Source organism: Staurois parvus, unplaced genomic scaffold, assembly GCF_062004578.1.
Source record: "Staurois parvus isolate SC_StPar_1 unplaced genomic scaffold, SC_StPar_1.0 ptg000430l, whole genome shotgun sequence".
Taxonomy (NCBI): domain Eukaryota; kingdom Metazoa; phylum Chordata; class Amphibia; order Anura; family Ranidae; genus Staurois; species Staurois parvus.
In genome coordinates this window covers 1,344,047-1,352,259 of record NW_028318226.1, presented here as the reverse complement: position 1 = coordinate 1,352,259, position 8,213 = coordinate 1,344,047, and positions in this window count along the sequence as shown.

Below are 8,213 nucleotides of genomic sequence, written 5' to 3'. Positions count from 1 at the left end.
ATCATACCAGGCTTGGAGAGAAGCTTGTATGCAGGGGTGTTTCGGTATGAGTTGGTGTTGACTGGTCTTGGGGAGGAATAAAATATTATCAGGCGAATGGCCAGAAAGGGGGATTGTTTCCATGGTAGTCAATGTTTTTTCGTCGGTAGGGTGCCACCAGAAATAGATCTGATCTAGCGACGAAGCAGTATAATATGATTTCAGGTGAGGGAGGCCAACGCCTCCCCTGTGCATTAGGCGTATTAGGAGATTCGTAGAGCATCTAGGTTTTTTTGAATTCCATAAGAATTTGGCGAAGACAGTTTGTAGTTTGGAGAAGAATATATTGGGGACTGGAATGGGGAGCGTGCCGAATATGTATAGGATCTTGGGCAAGATACACATTTTTAGGGTCGCTACACTTCCTAATGTCGAGAGGTGTGTTGTATGGAGAGATTTGATTGATATGGGGGACAAGGGGCAGCCCTGCCTAGTACCATTAGAAATCTGGAAGGGTTGGGAGAGGGTGCCATTAGTAAGTACTCTAGCTGAGGGGTTAGAATAGAGAGATAATATCGCTGATAATATCCAGTCCATAAAGCCAAATTTTTGGAGAGTAAGTTTCATGAATTGCCAGTGGATGCGGTCAAATGCTTTCTCAGCATCTAGGGATAGTAGTAGGAAAGGTTGTTTAGAGCTTTCAAGGTTGTGTAGTAGTGATATGATTTGTTTACGTGCATCTGGGGCCTGTCGACCAGGGATAAATTCCACTTGGTCTGGGTGGATTAGTGTGGGGAGGTGGGGGAGTAATCTTTGGGCAATTATTTTAGCGTATAGTTTGATGTCTGTATTTAATAGCGAGATTGGTCTGTAGTTTTGGGTCATTTGGGGATTTTTACAGGTTTGGGGATGGTTGTGATTATAGACTGCAGCATGTCGTTAGGGAATTGTCCTGAGGATGCTGTTTGGTTGAAGAGAACAGATAATTGTGGTGCCAGACTGGGGGCAAATATTTTGTAGTATTCGTTTGTAAATCTGTCATTTCCCGGGGATTTGTTTAGAGGTAAAGATTTTATGTTTTTTTCTATTTCTGCCGCGGATACCGGGGCCGAGATAGATTCAAGTTGTGAGAGGGTGAGTTGGGGGAGTTTAACGGTTGCCAGGAAGTTTAAGATGGATAGAGTCGACGGTTGTGTTGTGTCCGGGTCATCTTTGATATTATACAAAGATTGGTAGTAGCTCGCAAAGGCGTTAGCTATCTCTTGTGGGTTTGTAAGCGATATGTGGGTTGTGGGATGTCGAATTAGGTTGATCTTGGATTTAAGCCGACGCTGTTTAATCATTTTCATAAGGAGTGAGTTTGCTTTGTTACCTAGGGAATAAAATTGTGATTTGGACTTTTGAAGGTTAAGGTCGTATTTATGGAGCAGTAATAATTAAAGCTTGTTTCTGTCTGTTGTTAGGGATTTAGAAGTGAAAGCATTTGGGTTTTTTTTGTTAATTTCTTCGTTTGTTGTTATGGAGTTTAGGAGTTTGTCAATTTGGTAGGATCGTTGTTTATTGATTCGGGAATTTAGTTGTATAAGGATACCTCTCATGTAAGCTTTATAAGCTGGCCAAAGAGTCATTATAGAAACATCCGGTGTGTCATTACAGTCGAAAAAAAGGTTATGGGCATCTAGTAGATGTGTTTGGTTTTCTGGGTTCTTGAGGACTGTAGAATTCAGGCTCCAGATGGGTGGAATTGCAGAGCGTTGGTTATTGTCCAAGATTGTGTTGATTGGAGCATGGTCTGACCAGGTGATGGTTCCGATTTTTGATGATATAACATGTTGTAGTGTCCATTTATCTGTAATGAAAAAGTCGATCCTGGAATAGGACAATTGAGAAGGGGAAAAGTAGGTGAAATCTTTCTCGTTGCTGTGGTGGCATCTCCATATATCGTAAAGGTCGTTGTTGCAGAGAAAACGGTTGAAAGTTTGTGTGCGAGATCTCTTGTTGGAGGAAGTCTAGAAGAGGATTGCCAACTATGTTGAAATCTCCACCAATAAGAAGTCTGCCTTGTTTGTGGGCAGAGATGGTGGTATAGAGATTGCGGAAGAACTGCAGCTGATTTTTGTTGGGGCTGTAGAGATTCAATAGTGTGTAGAGAACGTCATTTATGCGGCATAGTAAAATATGGTAGCGGCCTAGCGGATCTGCTACATCAGATATGTATTGGAATTGAGCAGAGTCTTTTATAGCTGTGATGACACCGTTTTTTTTCTTTGGGTTGGTAGCCATAAAGAGGTGTGAATAGCGGTGTAATTGCCATTTAGGGATCTTGGATGTTGCGAAATGTGTTTCTTGTAAGAAGAGAACGTCGGCTTGAAGTGTTTGAGATTCTTTTTGCAGCATAGATCTCTTGAAGGGTGAGTTTAGGCCGTGAACATTGAGTGACGTGATATTAAGCATGGTGTTTGACTTTAGTTTGGTTAATGAAGAGGTCGAGATGTTGTTTAGGATAGATATATGCGGATGGATGCGTTTGTATAGAAGTTCATCTTGGAAGTGCATCTTGATGACTGGAAGGTGAGGTCTTGGCTTGATCGACAGGTTGGGGAGAGTTTTCCACGATATGTCGTAAAGTTCTGGTAAAGAGATGGTATATTTGATCGACTGGTGAGGTCGGTAGGGAAGGGAGGGAGGTAGGGGAGAAAGGGTAAAAATAACTTGCAGAAAACGCAGGTAACTTGAGTAGCCGGATGAGCTACTGTAAACTTGGGGGTCTTTAGACGGCATTGGCCGTAAAAAGGGTAATGCCTAACTTTTTTTAGGTAAAAAAGACATTTTTCACTTGAAAGAACATGGCCGATCGCCAGAGATTAAAAGATTAACGTGTATTTTCCGAGGTGATGCGTTGAAGGTATGAACAAGGAGTATTAGGGGAGGGTCACTCTGCCTCCATTTGCTGGATGTTGTTAGTTGTGGGGTGTGGAGCCTCTGTGGGTAGTATATTCCACGCTGTTAGCAGCTCTAGGCCCACGTCAAGGTTTCTTATGGTGAAGGTTTTACTGTGATGTTTAACAGTGAGTTTGGTTGGGAATTCCCACTGATGGCTTATACCGTGATTGTGCAGAGCTTTAGTGATAGTAATCATTTTCTTGCGATTCAGGAGCGTAGCCTTTGATAGGTCAGCAAACAGTCGAATATTTGCATGCGACGGGGGGAGTGAGGGTGGATTTTTGGCTGCCGTCATAACTTTTTCCTTGATGTGGTAGAAATGAATCTGCGCCAGAGCATCTCTTGGGACTGAGGCTGGGAGAAACGGTGGTTTGGGCAGTCGGTGAGCCCTGTCTATGGCCAACTCTACGTCCGAGAGAGATGGGATGAGGCATTTCATGTATTGCTGTATATAGGGGAGCAACTCCCCATTAGGGACGGTTTCAGGAATACCTCTGAATTTGATGTTATTGCGTCGTGAGCTGTCTTCTAGATCCGCTAGTTTCAGATTTATTTGTTCGATATCTGACGTGTGGTCAGTATGTGCGTCAATCAGGTCATTATGCGCCGTAATAATCTCCTCCATTCTGGACTCAATATGGTGTAATCTGCGTTCCTGTTTTTTGACCACTGACATAATCTGAGCTAGTGACGCCTGAATATCACTATGTAAGGATTGTTTGAGCGATAACATATTTTTCATGCAGAGCTCTGTTATGGGCTGGTCCACTGCAGGAAATGCCTCTATTACTGGCGTGTCGGAGTTCAATTGAAACAGTGGCTGATTAAGGGTCTGATAGTCAGCTGCAGGGTCTGTGTCCAAGCGCTGCCTGGATTTAGCCGGGCTGCGTGTTGTGGGGGATAATGGTGGAGAAAACTTTACAGGATCCCCAGGGTACAGAGTGTATCGCAGCCTGGGATCAAGGGGCTGGGCTGTCTGATCTCCCTATTGCCTGTCATGTTCACTTGTGCTGCCGCCGGCGCCATCTTGGATATCGGTGGTGACGGGAGAAGAAGTGGGTAAGTTTCCCTGGTGGTCCAGGGGTTTTTCTGCGGCGTGGCATGGCTGGTGAGGTCTGCATACCTCTTACCTCCCTACCTGTGATGTCTGTGTCCCTCGGTTCGGGGTTGCGGCATGTTATCTCTGGCGGGTGGACGGAGCGGTGTCTATCGCGCTGCCATCCAGGAGCCGGCCGAGTTTGATCAATTTTATCCTGAATTTCAAGTGTCATTTTACCTATAAATGAAGGTATTGTGTATTGTTGGGAGGCTGTGGTTTGTAATACTCCCTTACTTTAAGATGTTGCTGGTGAATAAACACTTTGTGATGATCCAGAAGCAGCAGAAATCGTGTTTCTGGATTGAAAACTGGAGGGAAAATATATTTGCACTTTCATTATGGTCCTTTATGATTTACCTCCGTAAAGTATTCTTTAATGTCTTTAGGGTAGCTCTGGCATGCAAGGGTATGTTTTGTCATCTTTGTAGCATTTGGAAAAGAATGTTTCTTCTCACAGTATTTGAAAATTGCAGTTTTGCTCTCGGCAGAAATTGCACTATGGAAATATTTCCAAACTCTAGATGCTGGTCTCACTATTTTATTGAGAGGAGGAAAAGAAAACACAATTTACTGAGAGGACTATAGGTAAAAATTATGCTGTGGTGGTGGAGAATATTATTATGAATCATTTAAAGATTATAAAGATGAACTAATTTGTCAGATAAATTTACTCTTACCTGTCAATTAAGATCTGAGAGGACAGAAACTATCATTTTACTGTATCCCAATAATCATCCAACTGTAGGAGCTACAAGATGGAGTCCACAAGCAAACACAATTTTAGCCTTTCCACTGCAGTGCCCCCTATTGGCAGAAAAGCAAATTCCTCTTGTTTGAGAATTGCTTTGAGAAGTACAGTGTTACTTGAATTATATTCAAGGATATTCTTGTTGTCATGTTTCACATGACTGTCATATGCCTTGAAGTGTTTCTATATTTTGTTTCTACTCCTCCCTTTCCTTTGGTTTAGTTAATGCTGTATAGATAGCTCTCCCCCTTTCCCAGAAATGCATTGCAACTCAAGCCTCATGTCATGGAGCAGGAAACATTATGATCTTTTGACCTTTGGAATGTTCATTGTTGTAAGATTCTCTCAGTTTATGGAATAAACTTAACAAGATCTAAAAGATGTCTTATCGAATGAGTCACTGATTGTGGTATCCAAGGGAGGTTGAAGTTATTGCTATCTCATCACAACTGTAAGTTACAGAGATCACACTATCAATGCTTAGATTGGAGAGACAGAGCACTTGTTTTCAGCTGGGAGAGCTTGCATTAATATAAGACTTTACATAATGTCTCAGAAATATTTCATGTTATATAGTTTGAATACCATGTCATATATATATTATTTATCATTGAAAAAGAACATATTTCACACTTTTTTTTAAAAAACATTTCTAGAAAAAAAAAAATGGCTTTTGAAGTGTAATCCCCCCACAGTCACAATAACCTTCATGAAGGTGAAGATTACTATAGGCCCAAAATTGCCATTACATTTCCCCCTCAAGTTCATTGGAGAACTTTTGCCCTCTCTCAATGATTTTGTACCCACCCAGAAGGCCCAACCCTCCCACCACCACTGCGGCCTTCTCCTTATCTGTCCTGAGTAAACAAAGAAGTCCTGGTGCCTCTGAGACCTCACATTCAGACAATGTATGCCTGTGCTGCGATTTTTCCTCGCCCCTCTGCCTCGGAAGGACGGCACTCCAACATCGATGGCGGGATCCTGGTATCTTTAGTCCCGTAGCTTTGGAACACTGTGCAATGTTTCCAAAGATTGGATCAGACCATGAAATGGCACTATTCAACATGGTGAAAGATAGTTGGGGAAGGTCTAGCTTTTGCACCCTTGTCTCAAGAGATGACGTGGTGGTTGTTGTTTCTTCAGGTGGTGGTAGGGCAGGCCTCCAGACAATCATACATGTATACAAAAAAAGGAGAATGTTATTGGGGGGAAATCAAGTGTGAAGCAGTTGTTTGGCCTTTAAGGTTGTTAAGCATAGGTGTCTTAATGTGGGCAAGTAAAGTAGGATCCCCACAGGATGCCGGTAGTCGGTAGCCGGTATTTACCAGGGCCCGGAAGGTGGGGATGGCCAATGCTGCATGCTATTGCCAGGTCTCAGTCCCTGGGTTCTCCCCACCCACTCACAGGGCTTGGGTTGACGCCGTAGGAAGATTGAGGGATGTCTGCAGGAAGCAATAAGCCTGTGGATCCCCATCGGACTCTTGAAGCTGAGTCGGGCACGAATGCCACAGCCGAATAATTCACAGCTCATTTATCTAAAAAATTATATGCTAATGGATTATTAAACAAGGAAAAAGAAAGAGGAAAGATTAATAAAAACAAAAGCATAAACAAAATGATATAAAAATAAAAAGGGTACAGATTTAATGCTCCTCCAACTGCGACTTTTACTTAAGGATGGTGAAGAGCAATGAATCTGTATTCATACAAAAAAAAATTAAAAATGAGAAAAAGTGAAAAGAAAAAAAATTTAAATATATACTGTATATATAGTTGCCTTGAAAAAAACTATTGGTAACTATTAAAACACAAAAACATTGCAAAAATTGCAGCAGTTACTTGACAATAGACAAGTCCTCCGCCATACTAGTAATCAACAGTATATTTGCAGGTCAAGTACACAAAAATGGAGAGAGTAAAAAGAAATTGATCGAAAAAACTTTTAGAATTTAGATAAACCTGACTGCATTTTATTGCTCTAATTTAGAAGCTTCTCCCTAAAACAAACCAAACCAAAAAAACAATAAAAATGGGGAAAAAAGAAACAAAGAACATTATGCGTTTCCTTTTTCTTTAACTTTATGTTGTTTTAGAGTCCTCTCTTGAGTGTGAAAAATTCTTTTATGTTTGTCTAGGTCGGATCAGGTTTTTCAGAGAGCAATTTCTGAGTTAATGGGCTCTCTGTTTCTCAATAGGAGATACTTCATTGAGGTACACCTCATAAGTTTGGTGTTCATTTCCCAGATGGTGATGCACATTATTAATTGCATCAGGAAAAGCAACAGGGTTACACAAATCAGATGAAGAGGGTGGAGTAAGATGTTTAAGAAAGCTGTGGCTTTAGGACTGTACCCGAAAAAAACTCATCAGCATACCTTAGCATCTCTCTCTAATGTGTGTGTTACTTGGATTAATCGACTTTGATCCAAAGATAACACCAAAGTTGACCACTTCACTCCTCCTAAGACATCCTGATCTGCAGCTCCCTTGTTACCTCCTCCATTGCTCATCATCAGGACTGCTCCAGAACCTCTGGAACTCCCCTCCCCAGTATGTCCAGCCAGCTCCTACCCTGTCCACCACTAGGTGATCCTAGAAAATTAATTTATTTAGGGGAACCTCATCCGCCTCCACCTAAAAACTATACCTCAGCCAGCTCCATCAGACCATTCTCCCGCAGCTATTACTTTTTGTACAACCCCCTCCCTTTAGATTATAAGCCCCTTGAGCTGGGTCCTCCTATTAACGCACTGCACCAACTGTTGGCGCTATCTAACACTGGTTTGCCCAGAACCAAACTTTTTAACTCTGCTCCAAATTCCAAAGGACATTTCTGAAGATCTATGGGGGTGTTAGGTTTGAGACCAAGCCTTTTCTCTGAGGTAATAGGGGTATATCCCTGTGTCTCTGCTATATCTATGCCAAGGAAAGGATATGTAGAGTGGACTCCCCGAGGTAGTGTACCCCGCTGAGTGCAATGTAACCCGTATGTAGAATATAGGGCATCACTAGACATTTGATACCGGCACTAATACCCTTGCCCCAAGTATTCTAAATAAGGTTGGGACAATTCCTCAGTATCCATTAGACACGACCTCTCTTTGTGTCAGCATTGCTGTCTCCTGATCCTGTCCTGTTTTCCTTGGCACAACATAACACTCTCCTTTCTCCAGCACTCATCAGTATCAATCATCTGAGGATGTCCGGACTCAAACCATCAAAACATGATGGACTCGGGGGTGTAACACAGTAAAGTCCGTTAGGATAGTACCCAAATTGACTGCGGTATATGCAGGTTGTTCAGTCCCTGCAACTGGACACAGGGATGAGACATTGCAAGTCAGGCTTTGACAGCCATGGAACTGGGCCAACCAATCCTTCTGACTCATAGCAAACTTGGATACTACCCTACATGTCTCTGCAAAGTGGAAATTATCCCACTGA